Source organism: Perca fluviatilis, chromosome 8, assembly GCF_010015445.1.
Source record: "Perca fluviatilis chromosome 8, GENO_Pfluv_1.0, whole genome shotgun sequence".
Classification (NCBI taxonomy): Eukaryota; Metazoa; Chordata; class Actinopteri; order Perciformes; family Percidae; genus Perca; species Perca fluviatilis.
Genome location: NC_053119.1, coordinates 25,098,372 through 25,114,584, shown reverse-complemented (window position 1 = coordinate 25,114,584; position 16,213 = coordinate 25,098,372). Strand labels below are relative to the sequence as shown.

At 39.0% G+C, this 16,213-nt stretch overlaps 1 long non-coding RNA gene across 2 annotated transcripts; it reads left to right on the top strand.

Moving 5' to 3' along the window:
- The first annotated feature begins 339 nt into the window (after nucleotides 1-339).
- On the top strand, nucleotides 340-2,517 carry LOC120564398. Of its 2 annotated transcripts, XR_005640098.1 has the most exons (6): nucleotides 340-420; nucleotides 1,432-1,628; nucleotides 1,742-1,843; nucleotides 1,963-2,125; nucleotides 2,224-2,306; nucleotides 2,474-2,517. It is a non-coding gene; the product is annotated as an uncharacterized LOC120564398 (long non-coding RNA). The 2 variants fall into 2 exon arrangements; XR_005640097.1 differs by having other exon boundaries at nucleotides 1,963-2,306.
- The last annotated feature ends 13,696 nt before the right edge of the window (nucleotides 2,518-16,213 follow it).

Sequence of the window (16,213 nt, the reverse complement as noted above, 5' to 3'; positions counted from 1 at the left end):
TTTGCAATCACTTGATTTAGATTCACTCAAAAATGATTGGTCTTATAAAATCTAAGTAAGATAAACAACATAGCAAGATAATATAATTACTTTTAGGCTGAAATCAATTTTGCTAAAAACTATACATTTGTGCTTGATTTCGTTTTTTTAACTGTATTAGGTGAAAATACTTAAAACAAGAATCTATCGATTTTCACAACTAAGACAATTCACTTCTTCCATTTCACTTCTAACAAGTGGCTCAATCAGTGTTTAAATCCAACCGTTACACCCCCCCGGCCAGTAGGGGAAGACTGTGCCTCTGCTCTCAGGTGACCGATTCAAGTCCTGTCCTCCGGACTTCCGTTTGCGTTTGATACGATACACTAACGGACAAAGAAAGAAGATTTTATTTGCTTTGCCAAACGATCTCACGAAAAAGTAAGTGAAATACGTTACAGTTTCATGATGTTATGGTTGTAATGCAACGGTTTGGGGTTTAACCGTAAGCCCTTTCCCTCGTAGTGCTTTGTTATATTCAGGTTGACCAAAAAAGGTTCAACAACTCACTTCAGCATTTGTTTTTCCCCTCGTCGCCATCTTGCCAGTCAAGCAGCGACTTGTTCAAATTTTTTTATTTTTGGTAAACTCTTTGTGCACAAACGATGTTCTTAATGCTCGAGTTCATGTGTAAATCCCCTGGTGAGACTTCGTGCAAAGTTTTATGTTGTGTCGAGCCTTCTTTGTGTTTTACATATAGTGATTTTGATGTGATGAAAGTAGCCTCTAGCTCTCCCATTCAAAAGGCCGTTTGACCAGAAAACGACAATACGATCAATCTTAAAATTGGCGTTTCCGTCCTAATTATGCTTTTAAACGAAATTTGACTCTGGTACATTCACAAAAAGATCCTAGGTTGCGTTGTGGCGAGAGTTACGCTTTAAATGGACTGCATATACCGGTATTGCGCTTTGTTTGCTGCTATGCACGACATTTATGCTTTGCCGCATTGTATGTTTTGTGTCATCGTGTTAACCTGCTTGTGTTGTTGTTACAAATAAGACATACCAGTTCTTTCAATTAGTTTTAGTGTACAGTACGTACATGATAGCCAGTACAATCAGTCATTTTAGGCAAGTCACTCGGCGGCCACCTTGCAACGTACTTTCGGCAGTTATCGGCAAGCTATTTTCCTATTGAAGTGAATGGGGAAGCATACAGGAAGAGACGGAATATGTTAAGGCTACACAGCTGCCATACTGGCTTTACAAACTAACCCCATGCATTTCTATGGCTGCTGTGTATCCCTATTAGAAAGTCTCTGGGCTACAATGCAAAAGTCCTGAGAAATACGTCACATACAATGTTTATGTTGTAATGTTTATGTTTACACTGTATACATTCAAATATTATTTTTGCAATCAATACAAATTGTATGGTCTTTTATTTCAGATGACTCTGGTCCACAAGCAAGAAAGCATTCTAGGACAGAGCGTGTGTCTGGAAGCCCTGTCTGTAAGTTAACATTTATACATGCATTTAAGAAACCAGACACTCAGCCTGTTGCTTATCATGTGACTGTTCTGATGGGTTTGTCTCTTCCTGCCTTTTTTCAGGTCAGTAGACATCACTGCCACCACCACCTGCATGTAAGTTTTTTTTTTTGCAATTGTCTAATGTAACAGAGTAGTTATGCAATGGCATTTTCAAGAAACCTACCATAAATGAACTGACCAATATTCATATTTACTTTCCTTTTTAGATGAGTCAACACCACACAGGAAACCAGCCGGTCGCCCAGAACTGGATGGGTGTATTCTAACGCAAGCTCGGCCTGCCACTTCATCTTGGGACCCAGTTGAAGGTACAGTGGCTTTTGCATAACTTAAATTATAACAGAACTGACTTCTCTTACAAAATGAGATTGTACAAGCTCTCCACTTTGTTCCATGTGTATAATTTGTGTTTCTATATGTTTTACAGCAACTTTTCCTGACAAGCCCGGAGGTTCGACCGGAGGTACTGCCATCCGACGCATGCTACGGCGAGTGGCAACCAATGATGTTCTAAAACTGTATATCCTGCGGGGCAGAAAAGGAAAGAAGGCCTTCCAGGACTTGACAATCTGCAGGGTTATAACGGGCAGGTGTTATTTTATTGTTCACATCAGTATTATGCTTAGCTTGGCTAATAAAAGGTTTTAATTTGACTTGTAACGTTGCTTCATTTTGACTTCTACTCTAGCGGTCTTCCAGAAAAACTTCCCCGCGCTGACTGCAGCAGACGCGGAGGACTTGATTGGTGCTGAAGTTTGCCCCACACAGACGGTAAATTGAAATTCTTCTGTGATGTTAATAATAATCATAATAATCAAAAACTATCAATATTTGTGGTCAGAATAAAAACAGGGTTGTTAGTCAGGCAATTTGTCTTGCTTTTGTTAATGTGTTTATTCTTAGTATGACATATCAAACTTTTGTTTCTTTCTTTTTAGGTCAGCTGAGAAGGACTGAGCCTTCAAAACCATGGAGCTCTATTTTTTTTTTTAGAGCTGTTGGCCATCTTCTACACTGCTGCCATCCTCCTGCCTCCTCCCCTCTGGTGGGCGCTACTGATCCCTGCACACAAAAACAACCAGACACAAGAACAGCTTCTTTCCCTCTGCCATCACTCTCCTGAACTGCTGATAGGTGGGGTCATCCCCACTTTGGCCATTCATCTACATATTACATACATTATCATTGCAATATGCATTTTGCACATACATTTGCACTATTACTTTGCACTCTACATCCTTATCTTTTTTGTATTTTGTTTATTATTATTATTATTATTATTATTTTTAGAGACCCCCCCAAAATTTCACAAATCACGTTTTCAGGGGAGCCCATGTCTTATTAAGGGGAGCCGAGCTCCCCCTAGCACCCCCGTAGTTCGCACCCTGCAATTCATCACTACAAGAAAAGGGATACCTGAAAAGATAAATGAAGAAGCAAGTCCAAGACAGAGAAAGACGACAACAAAGAGGAGAGGAGGACCAGAGACATAGAAGCATTTTTCACAACCAGCTGCTCAGGTAACGTGGAGAAGTGGGCTTGGCGACCCGTGTCCCCCACCTTTCAAATCCCATCTCCCTCAATGAAATCAGGTGTCAAAGTTTGCAGGGGATGTAGTGAAAACAAGCCAAACTCGATCACGGCTGGAGCTGTCACAGCTGTTGAGAGGGCCGATAAAATAACCTAATAAAGAAGAGAGAGTTGTCTTCAGCTCGGCACTGCCATTGTGGACAGCAGGGCAGAAACATTTTACAATGGCATACGTGCATGAGATTGTGAATGAGTAAACTTGCTGGATACTTTAAAAGCACAACAGTAAATCTTTGTGCTGTTTATTGAAAAATCTGGGGGATCAGCATGGAAAACATTATATTATTGCAGAATACAGAAAGAAAATGTTTTTTGTTTATACCAAAGTTCCAAACCGATGATAATGGAAAATTCTGAAACCTTTGAAAGATAACAGCATGATTTAAAATTAAAGGAAAGCGAGTGCTCTCCAGTAAACAATGATGCGTTGAAGCAATTTTAGTAATTAGTTCTCAAGATTCCAGATTTTTCTGATTCCAGTCTTTGCTCATTAAAATTTGAGGATTGAAACATGCTTCTTTTATCAAGTTATCTAAAAACTACAGGAGCTTTTAAGACATCGCCATCATGTCAGTGGGACTGCAAACAGCCATAAGAACATAACTGATGCTGGGGAGGCTCCAATCTGTAATTTCACATAATCTTTCATGTCTTTTACAGCTGAATTCCTTTGCCTCTGCTGTATGACACAGGATATAAATCACAGTCTCTATTTCTGATGTCTCACTGTATTTGTTGCAGAGTACATCCATCTGTTCGTTCTGAAACCATTACTTTTAAAGTCTAAAATGAGCATCTGTCGGAATTACAGTAAAATAAACCTAAATACGGGTTCTCCAGGTCACTGTGTGAGTACCATGTTTGCTGTTATTGTCTTACCTAGATTCACTGAAAGAAGAAGGGGATACATATATTTATAGTTACTCTGACAGCAACGTATTGTTAATTTTTTCCATGATCAAAACTTGCCAAAAACATACGATGCAGACATCCTCAGAAGCCCACTGGTAGCAGAACATGGCAACAACAAGGACCAAGCATGTCATAGCAGCAGTAGATTCAAGAAACAACCAGTGTCCTTTTTTAGACTGATCAAGGTCATATTTCCCTCTGGGAATGGGGGCGGGGGTGGGTCATGGCTCCCTCACTTTTCAAAATCCTATTTTTGTCCCCCTGGCTTTTAAGGTTTCAGTGTGATTTACTCACTAAAATCTCTCTATACAGAGTCGTACTGTCCAGCTGCCAAAATCCAGAGGAGAGAAGAGGGGGTTGATAAAAATGGATATGTTCATCTACGTGGCTTTTACAATTTTTTAGCAATTAGCTTTACAATCACCAGCGGGTGATTTACGTGCTTTTTTGACCTGGGTTTCACCTCTCTGGATCCTTATAAGGTTACTGCTCTACCCTCTGATTGGTTATGACTGCAGCCTGAGAGCAGGACCTGCAGACACTACTTTAATTGTCTTTTAATAATACTGCAATTTACATGCATTTCATTTTTTCCATGAGCTTACTATTAATTTGGGAAGCCTGATAACCAATTCTATTAAACTATGTTTTATGCTATTACTATAAATATTTAAACACAGCTGTACCCTACTGATGGTTGATATTTTAAATCAAGCCATAGTTCAAAGTTAAAACAGACAAATTATTCTACAGAGTGGGAAGAAAAAGGTGTCAACATTGCACTATTTGCATGTCAGACCACTTAGACTTTAGCTGACATTCTTAAATTGGACTAAGTAAAGACAGTCCTCTATTGGCTCAACTTCAGCCTGAGCTTAGTTTGTCACACTTGAATTCACATTTGTATCCAGAGGCCACGCCCCTGTATTAGTTTTACTGCTAAACTTTGAAAGTTGTACCATCTTGCCTGCTATTGTTTTCTGGCAAATTAACTCTCATGAGAACCAGCCTCTCATAGACCCACCAGAGATGATGGATAGCACTGCAATCTGTCATCCACTGTCATTTCCTTTTTGAACACGTCCTCCTCTGTCCCTTTATCGTGACACAGTATGCTAGTCACAGGTTACACGTGAAAGGGAAAGGACAGGGAATTCTATTTTTTATTTGGAACATCAATTCACACAGAAAAAATTATCTTACCATGTTATGGCTTTAATAGCAGGTTTGCTTACTATTTAGTATATAATATGCCAAATGTGCTCTTGATATTCAATACCAACACTATAGAAGCTATTAAGGGATATAAAGTGTAGTAGTCTGCTCTATTTATTAGCCTTTATAAAGTACATTTCTGCGTGCTCTCTGTAATAACAATTTATTTTTCATTTCTTAATTTTGCCTTATATTCTGGCCTCCATTTCTACATATCCAGAATGTCAACAATGATCCCTTCCAAATTATAATACAACACTGACATAATTCATGTGTTGAGTTCGGTGAGGCACACCTAATCCTGGCTCGTCTTTAACTTTCCTCCTACTATTATGTAATAAGATGATACTTGGAATCAATTGAAGTTTTTTTTTTGCTACTTGTCTGATTTCAGCAGTAAGAGAGGGTTAGGGATAGAGACGGGGAGGAAGAGGATGACACCACGGGGCCATAACGAGTTGTGTCTTGCCCATTAATCAATGCCTTCCACACAATTTTCTGTCTCTGAATTGGGGCTGACCTGTCTCAAGGGTCACTTGCCAATTTTCGGCTGCAGTCAGCCCGCATCGCGCTGAGCTCTGTGCTAATGCCCAGTGTTCCTTTTGAGTGATTCCATCTTTAAGATCATGGCTGCCGCATTCCTCTCTCTGTGAGGATGATATCATTCTCATTGAAGGCACTGTTACACAATAGCACTGGGGATTGAAGGAGGTTATTACCACTGCGAAATGTGCGTGCCTTTTACGGTTTTGCTGTGTAGCACTTTTTCCTATGCAAAATGCAGCAGTATACTGTTCATACGCCAAGCGACCCATCCCAGAAAAGATTTGCAAACGTTGCAGACAAAAGTTGCAGTGGTGTCAGTTATATTGTCTCAGGTAATCCAAAGACAGCTGTTGGAATTTGAAGAGCTTCATCTCACCAAATAATACAATCAACTAAATACTAACGCATGATTAGATCTTTTCTTTATTTCCGTGTCATATGCACACAAAGTTCCAACCTTCATGGGTTTATAAGACACCAAGATTTTGTTGCAGGTGACGCAGTCCACAGTGTTCAAATATTTCATTACATTTAGTGAAATTATATATATATATATATATATATATATATATATATATATATATATATATATTTTTTTTTTTTTTTTTTTTTGACTATTCGTCGACTTTTGGAGAGTAGTTGATGACTACTAAACTACACTATTCGTTAATGCCCTAGAAGCCACAGTCTGAAGCAGCTGTTATCACAAATGTAACAACTGTCTTAAGCTATTGATCTCATCTGGTGCCAAAAAGCTGGTATTTCAACTGCGTATGGAATTATTCCTCCTATATTATAGACTTTTACTGCTTCAGGATGTAATGTAAAACATATGAAACATGGTGCATTTTTGGGACTGGCAGACCAACAGTGTGATTTATACAAGCTGCTGCGGTCGCAACTAAAAGGGACCTTTTGATATCAGTGCTACATTGGCGACCAAATCACCATTGTTGTATTCGTCAGTAGAGCAGTGTGCGGATACAAGTCCACTCCGGCCTCTTCCCATTTTAACCTGCCAGCTTGAAAAAGACACAAAATTCCCCACAGGTTCTTTTATTCTGCCTCCTCTCTTCTTACCAACTCCCTTTTAACTGACAGTACAGAGATTCTCACATGCTGATTGTAATTGGTTTGAATGAGGAGGTGCACATTAATGGTAATGATATTTTAAGATATTTTAATTTTGTATGAGGTGTAATTGAAACAAGGTGTTCCAGCGCTTGAGGGGTGCTAATTAAAAAGCATTACACAAACACTGATGAGGGAATTGAGAAATTAATTACATAAATTTACAAATATAAAGCTGTAGAGATAGAGGATAGTTATTAGTGTTTTGTCATATAGTTAATTAAATTATACACTTGTTGGGAGCATACAGTTTGCTGATGCTATGATTTGGATAAAACTAATACATTTCTAGTGTAAGATAAATGTGTCCACTCTAAATGCTGTTCCATCCTGGGGAAACACAATACCCTGCATGATTTACTCTGCCTCATTTTGCAGACCAGTTACGCCAACCTGTAGACAAATCAAGTATGAGCAGCAGTAGTTTAGATGTAGACATGTCAATGACAGGCAAAGACAGTCATACTGTAGCTGCTGCAATTTAACATTTGAACTACTTGCAAGCAGTTTGCGTTACAGCTTCATTTGTTGCATTTCATAGCTGCTGTATTCTTTTTCGTTTGTTCGTTTGTGTTTGGGGATTTGCTTTTAAAACAGGTACCACCTGTAAGCTATAACATAATGGTAATACATGAAAAGCAGTGGCAAGCTCAGAGAACAAAGTGACACAAAGAAGGGTTCACTTCACAATGTTCTAAAGGTTTAAGACACACAATGATATATATGTGTGTATATATATATATAGTCTAACAATTGCTCATTCACTTAGATGACATGAGAGTAGAAAGATAAGAACAAGACTCAGGATGGACAGGAGGATTGGTTCAAGATTGGTTCACACAGATGAATCTTCAGGGAGGAAAATAGTGTTACAATTTAGGGTGAGGCTATTTGCACCCCTGGTACAATTAGCAGTGTATGCTATTTGTATCCCGGTGCACACAGCAATGTGTTCTATTAAAGTGAATGAGCTAACCCCTTACCTAGCTCCTTTCATATTGGTCTGGATGTTCACAGGATCTATTAGTAACACCTTCCACAATCCTCAATGTTCTTTTAATGACTGATGCAGACAGTTTCATCCAGACAGAAATGTCATAAGATCAATCTTATTTTTATGATTGCAGTTTGTATCTTTAACCGTTGCCGCAGCAACAGAGGGTTTATTTCGTATTAACGTCTGTATTTGTATTCACATCTATTCTTTACTTAAGTAATTCTAATTTTACATAAATTGGTGTTTTTATATGTACGTCACTTTGGATAAAAGCGTCTGTCTGCCAATTTTCTGGACATGCACAACACGTTTGTTGTTACAGGGTATGATTATATTTTATATGTTATTTGTACCAGTGTATAAATTAGAAGTGGATGATATTCGTACCCTGCTGTAGGCTACCCTATATTTACACACAGTTATCCATACTACTCATGGATTACATCTTTTTGGAATATTGCTCTGTGGCCTAAATAAAATCGTTGCAGTGTCCAATATTTTGCACGCTTGAGAGAGACATTGATACATACACGTGCGTGGTTCTCGACCCGGGGGGCGGGCCCTGACTTGCGCAATGGCATGCAAATAATCTAATCGAAAATGAGAAAGAAAGATCTCTTCGCTGGGGAATCAAACCCGAGACTCCCGGGGCATAGCTCACTTTTCTAACCACTCATCAAGAAGTTCTTGTGGAATGAAGTACAACCGTTGACCACTTGGTGTCTTTAAGCCTTGGTTGCTAGGTAACCATACTGTATACAAAAAATAGGTACAAACTAACAAAATAACGGTTGTATGCTTTCACTGAAGACAGAAAGCGCAACTATAGTATCCATTTTTTCCGCTAGAAATTCAATTATTATAAACTTTAGAGATAAAACTTTCTTAATATGCCAGTTTCTGCTGTCAAGGAAGATGAATGTTGGCCATGATTTCGGTGCACGCGAGCAACGTGTTTTTGTTGTTACGTCTGAGTGGGAATAGCTCAGCTGTGTGGCCTAGGCTATTCGTACCGGGGGTGCAAATAGACACTTTGTACAATTTATGATACAAATTACACCAGATCAGAGGCTTTGTTCACAGTACTCACAGAATGGAATGTAACATATTCACGACATAAATAACATTTGTGTGACTAAATAGTGTTAGAAATGAGAAGTCTTTAATCATTTATTTCCCTTTCCAAAACCTCCATGAACTTGTCATTTATTATGTGTTTGCAAACACTTATCTATGAGAAATGTGAGCACGAATACATTTTAATAGTCTGTAAGCATTTTCACCTGACATTTTCAAGTCATTGACAGTATATTTCACCCAATATAAAAAGAAATCTAATGCTTTCTTTTCTTTTTTGTTGGTTGTTTCTTTTGTTGTCCCTTGTCTTCTTGGAGAGCTGCCTGTGTGGATCTGTAATGAATGAGACATTATGATATAGGGCTACAAATAGCATGTGCCTTTTCTTAACCACACTGTGTGTTTCCGTGTTGGTAAGGGGAGGATAAAACACTGAACATCCCCATATGAGCTCTACTAAATAGGTAACAACCACAACATCTGCCATTGCAGGACATTGTGGTTACATTACAGAAAAAGGAATCATTGGCCAACTGCCATCTTCTCGTATTCCTGTTGGTATTAGTTTTTCTTTTGTTGTGTCTTTTTAAGACAGTTTCAAGCTCCCCAGTAAAGTGAAACTTGCATGACTTCCTCAGCAGCACAGAGTTTCATATCCCAGCTATCAGTGCTGCTGGTTTGCCAACTTTGGCAGCCTAGAGCTGCTGCCTCTATTTGTTGTATTTTCTCAGCAGTGGACTTTGGCACATAAAGGTGCTCTAACAGCATTATAAAATGTGAGAAGTAACCCATAATATCTTCACATGTACAGTACAGGCCAAAAGTTTGGACACACCTTCTCATTCAATGCGTTTTCTTTATTTTCATGACTATTTACATTGTAGATTCTCACTGAAGGCATCAAAACTATGAATGAACACATATGGAATTATGTACTGTATCTACTGCCTCTGGTAGAGGACCCGAGCTGGAAGGAAGAGGACTGCCCAGGATGGGGCGAGTGGAGAATTTATATATATACAGTATATATATACTAAACAATACTAAAACAAACGGTATTACAGCAGATCAACCAGGTGTTGGAGTTGGAACCTACCTGATTGGTTCTTGCCATAATATGAATTCTAACAGTTGTCCAATAGGGCTGTTGGCTGTGTATCAACCTGACTTCTGCACAGCACAACTGATGGTCCCAACCCCATTAATAAGGGAAAAAAATTCCACTAATTAACCCTGACAAGGCACACCTGTGAAGTGAAAACCATTTCAGGTGACTACTTCATGAAGCTCATTGAGAGAACACCAAGGGTTTGCAGCGCTATCAAAAAAGCAAAGGGTGGCTACTTTGAGGAATCTACAATATAAGACATGTTTTCAGTTATTTCACACTTTTTTGTTAAGTACATAATTCCACGTGTTCATTCATAGTTTTGATGCCTTCAGTGAGAATCTACAATGTAAATAGTCATGAAAATAAAAGAAACGCATTGAATGAGAAGGTGTGTCCAAACTTTTGGCCTGTACTGCATACTGGGAAGTAATACTGGCTGTGTGAAATGTAGGTTCCAACTCCAACACCTGGTTGATCTGCTGTAATACCGTTTGTTTTAGTATTGTTTAGTATATATATACTGTATATATATGAAATTCTCCACTCGCCCCATCCTGGGCAGTCCTCTTCCTTCCAGCTCGGGTCCTCTACCAGAGGCCTGGGAGTATGAGGGTTCTGTGCAGTATCTTAGCTGTTCCTAGGACTGCGCTCTTCTAGACAGAGATCTCAGATGTTGTTCCTGGAATTTTCTGCAGTGACCACAGTGCTCCGATTACCACAGGCTCCTAGCTCCTCTTGGTATATTTTAAGCTTCTTATGTTCCTTCTTCTTGAGGTTGCTGTGGCATGGGATTGCTACATCTATCACAACTACCTTCTTCTGCTGTTTGTTGACCACCATGATGTCCCGTTGGTTATCCGTTACCATTTTATCAGTCTGGATCTTAGCTCTGTCATTCTCAGCCACCTTTGGAGGTGCCTCCCACTTTAACCTTGGGACTTCAAGGTCAAAGGTAGGGTATTTAGCGCTGCATTCACATCTTCTAGTAGACTTTGAAAATACTCTTTCTCTCAACCAGAGGGTCTCCAGATATCCAGCTTACTTATGATCATCTCCAGGGCATGAAGTTAACTTTTTTGACCACCAGCCACTTTGCAGTGACTTTTTACCAGCCACTTTTTTTTTGCCTCATAAAGGTGAAAAACAGGACTTGCTGTGTCTCTATGATCCTATCCTGTCCTATTCATGGCCGTCATCACGTGCTGTAGTAGGGGGGTCAGCCTTGATAATACTGCATAGGGGTCCGGTGTTGGCTCGTTACGCCACTGCATATAAGAGATGACTGACAAAATCAGGACACACAACAACAACAACAAAACACTGGTGAACGTGGACCATAACACGAGTTGTTGCAAAAAAGTTGCAACTTTTTTTGTATAGTTCTTAAAAATAAAAAAATAAATACTAACTAAATAAAGGAAACTTGTTTTGGGGAGAATAATAATTATTACTATTAATTAATTAGTCTGGGCTGAGATTTTCTAGAAACCTTACCAAAAGTCTCAGGATGATGATGTTGGTATAATATGAAAATGGCTGGTGGATTTAAGACAAAATAATAATTTATTGAATGAATCAAATATGAACATATGTCACTGTCAGTGGCTTGTTGATCTTTACATTGTTAGTTAATTCCCTATCCTGGGCTGGGACACACATTCATACGGTTTAATAAAGTACTTATTGGACTTTAACTTATCATTGCACTTACAATAACAAGCATAGCTGGCCTCAATTTAGGTCATCCTGTAGGTCTCATCTCCGTTTTTTCCTGCGTCCACCGTGTGTGATTGTGTGTGTGTGTTTGTGTATGTGCGCGTCAGTCGCGGAGGAAACGGAGCAACAGCCCCACCCGCTGCAGACAGCTGATTGAAACAGCAGCAAGAGTGAAAAATCGTTACAGCGTACATTGATGTTAAAATGTATACATGTTGGCAGGACGGTCTGAAATGTTTTGCACGGTCTGTCGCTGTACGTTTTGTTGGTAATGTGAGATGTTCGAGTCACACACACCTTGCATCCTGGCTCCCCCTTGCCGCAGCATCTTTGTTGTACCATGTCAATCTCTAGTTGTGATAACAGTCTGCGACTGCGGATACTGGAACACTGAGCTAGTAATTGTTTCTTGGTTAGCTTAGATGTTGGGTTTCTAAGTATCCATTGGTACCACATTCTGTTTATGTAACCCCTATCCCTGGGGTAGTAGCATTCCAGTAGTTCCGTATTCTCCACACTGGTCCATGAATTCCTTTCTTGTGTTCCATGTTAGCCACGCCCTTCCTGTTGAACACAGTCTATACCAAGGGATAAGACCATGGTGTCTATGCAACAGTGCACAAAGACACAGCAACCAACACACCACACTTCTGTAATAATACACATTTTCCAGTGTCAAAACACCTAATTTAATCTTGTAACTAACTCAACACAAATCAATGAACAAATCAATGAAGTTCATTAAGTTGAAATCCCACAGGATAAACTGCAGTTGCTCGGTCACCAAGAAAACCAAAACACAGACTCAAGCTTTTCTATTACTGGAACTGGACAAAACACTGAGTGACACGGGGGCAGTGTGGGTCTTGCTGCAACTGAGAAGACAATGAAAAGACTTCAATGGTCTTCCATTGATTAAAATCCTGTTTGGTAAGCCATGTGTTGTCTGCTGACTCTTGTTGAGTCCTTCAGTTTAAGAGTGAATATGTAGTGTAGTGTAGATATATGTACATGTAGTTTCAATTATGCACATAAAGTTCATACAATTTTGCTAAATTACAACAGAAAATTCCAATTTGCCACTGTAACTATTGAAACACGTTTTACTAACATCTTCATAACTTTTTTACGCGTGAGATCATGATCATAACACAATATAGGATTAAATCCATCCACAGAAAGGATATATCCCTGAGTAGCACAGGAGATTTTTTTTTTTATCTTTCTGCAATAAATGGATGGCTTATCAACATGAAACACCTGAAATAGGAAGGAAAATCCCTTTGAAGATTGAAATCTTGTAAGGGGATGACATTCAGACAAGCAACAGTATAAGATAAGTGTGATTGGCATTGATTTTGTGATGCTGATAATCTGTAACGTGATTTACATATGGAGCTTGTGAGCTAAAGTTACAGGTATCTGGTAAAGATGACTTTAATGTGAAAGCTTAACTACCTTTTCTCTAGCAACCTCCTACAGTGCTCCATGACCCTCCTTCAACAATTCAGTTGAGCTCTTCTTGGCCGCTCATCCGACCATGACCCGCTAAACATTAGTTCACCATTTACTGTCACAACTCTCACAAGAACAAGCCAAGCACACAGCTCAAACATGATATGAATTATACTGGAATTCAAACAGTGGAGGACAGTGCCTGTGTAAATCATGTGGGCCATGTGGAAGGGAACATTAATACAACACAGACAGATTGGTGCTGTACCCCAAGGATGCAAGGAAACAAGCCTTACAAAAATGTTAGAAGGAAAAACATCACCCAGACTCTTGACATCGAAGGTTACACCTACACATGGAAACACACTAACTGAGCAGAAAATGAAAGGTTTATGTAACTATTTACACCTAATCCAGACACCCAATAAGGGAAAAGATCAATTATTTAGTATTATTACATCCTTGATGTGTCAAACATGCATTTGTTCTGATGCTTCTGTCAGCTGTTAGGGGCCTGATTGGTGCATTATGGTAGCTAGGTGACATATTGGCTTCACATATCACTAAATATCTACAGTACATTAATGTATTGATCTACAATATGGAGATGTTTCTTTATGCTGGGCTCTCTGTCGTGTCACGACATCAGTTTGAAAGATCATGTGAAAGCGAGGCGCAGTCTGCTGTCATAAAGCAGCAAAAGGCTACTTACATCTGTTGATCATTCTGTCCCTCCAGCTATGGGTTTTATTTTACAGTTTCCCATTTGAACTTTGAAAATATGAATACTTCATAACTCCTCCTAAACTCCTATACTCATACTCATATATTGCATGTATGTGTGGCCTTTTATTATTTTCCTTTATTGAAACAAGAGGCTAGTTTAGTATTGAATAGTATAGCTAGTATAGAAGCTTTACACGGGGACTGGTAGGCGAGTGTGTGTGCGAGTGTGTACATGCACTCATGTGTAACCAATGAAAGAGAACGCCATTCAGACAGGCCCGGATTGGCTAATCGGGAGCACCGGGAAAATTCCCGGTGGGCCGGTCTGTTTTTTTGGCCGCGAGGGCCGTTGTTGTCATGGCACTGGGTTTAAATATGGATGCTGTCACTAGGCTGCCTGCACTTACAGCAGCCCCACTTTTTTATTTATTATTTTACCGCAGTCCCACTCTTTTTTATTTAATATTTTCTCGCAGAGTGCAGCCTGCAGGTTAATGATGACGTGATTATCGTTTGACTCTCTGGCCCCACCCCCGACACGGCACCTTGCAAGTTGCTCAAAATAAAAAACATTCAGATAAAAATGGATAACAGGAAGCGCAAAGGCGGCACTGAAAAGGCCAGAATAAAAAAGAAGAAAGCTTTGGAAACTGACGCGGCCAAATGTTCTAAACTTAGCACATTTTCCTCAAAAAAACAATGAAGACGGCACGGCCGGGTAAGTAAGCTAACGTTAAGGTAGTTAAGAGCAGTGCAAGATGCTAGCGACCGTGCAAAACAACGTTGTCTGCAAACCACCGTTCATGTATCAAACTTTTTCTTGTAGCTCTTCAGCAGCAGCCGTCTCTAGTCCGGTTTGCGGCTAACAGTGAAGAGCAAGGCCCGGTAACGTTACCAAGCTCCAATCATGAGCCCAACACACCAGAATGGGCAGGTAGGATTGTCATTCAGAATAACTAATAGTAATGAAGAGCGCTGCTCAATGAAAAATGCCCTGAGATAATTAATGATACCTGATGATTCAGCAATACATTAATAAAACTGACTTGACTTGATTTGAAAGCTTTGTAAAAAGGGGGATATTTGTGGTGAGAAATAAATGTAAAAAATGTCATTTAGTGTCAGAAACAGGGCCAGGCGCTCACTGCCTGAAAGACACAGGTAAGCTGCTGGTGTACCATAGTGTGTGAATAAGCAAACATTATCACTGAAAAAAATTTCTTACTTAGTATCTTACTTGTTTCCAGTTCAAATATCTAAATATTCTTAATTCAAGATACATTTACTAGACAAGTGAAATGGCATAAGAAATTGTCTTGTTTTATGAAAAAAAAAAAACCTAAAAATTAAGTGATTTAGTTTTTTTTGTCGTTTCATAAAACAAGCTAAATCTAAAACAATTATTTTTCTTACCCCATTGGCAGATAATGTAGCTTGTTTTTAGCAAAAAATCACTTAATTTTGAGGTGTTTTTTCATACTTGTTTAGTAAATGCATCTTGATGTAAGATATTTTTTTAGATATTTGGACTGGAAACGAGACAAAAATACTAAGTAAGAAAAGCATTTTTTTATTTTTGCAGTGATCACATTAGTTACAATATAACAACGTTATATGCCCAAGTGTTACTAGTGACCCATTATGTTTTTAATCAAACAATAGTGAATATAATGTATCATCATTTCCAATTTGGAAATGATATTTTTCAAAAATACAATGAATTACAAGGCTGTAGAGAACAGTGCGCCTATTGCAGACTTATATTTTTAATTACATTATTTTAATATAGTCAGTCGTGAACTAAAGTGGGCCGGTCTAAGGCATGAAACTCCAGGGCTGAAAATGAGTCCCAATCCGGCCCTGCATTCAGATGTTGAAATTGTCAGGAGAGTGGGTGTTCAACACTTGGGTGCTGAAATAACATGAAGTATTTACATGTCTTTCTTCTATTTAATGACATCAGAACCACTGGCCCTGAGGTATAGCTAATGCAGTCTCTGACAAGTCCTCTGAAAATCCTATTCATGCAGAACATATTTGAATTTCATAAGAAAGAAAAGAACTTTGCATTATGAAGGTTCAGGAATAATTGCAGGGCCTGTTGATATGACATAACCTGTAAGCGGGTGGAAATAATTACTTTTTTTGTTTGGGCCTGTTCAGGTTTGTGTTTGCATTCCAAAACTACTTGATGTGAATTTT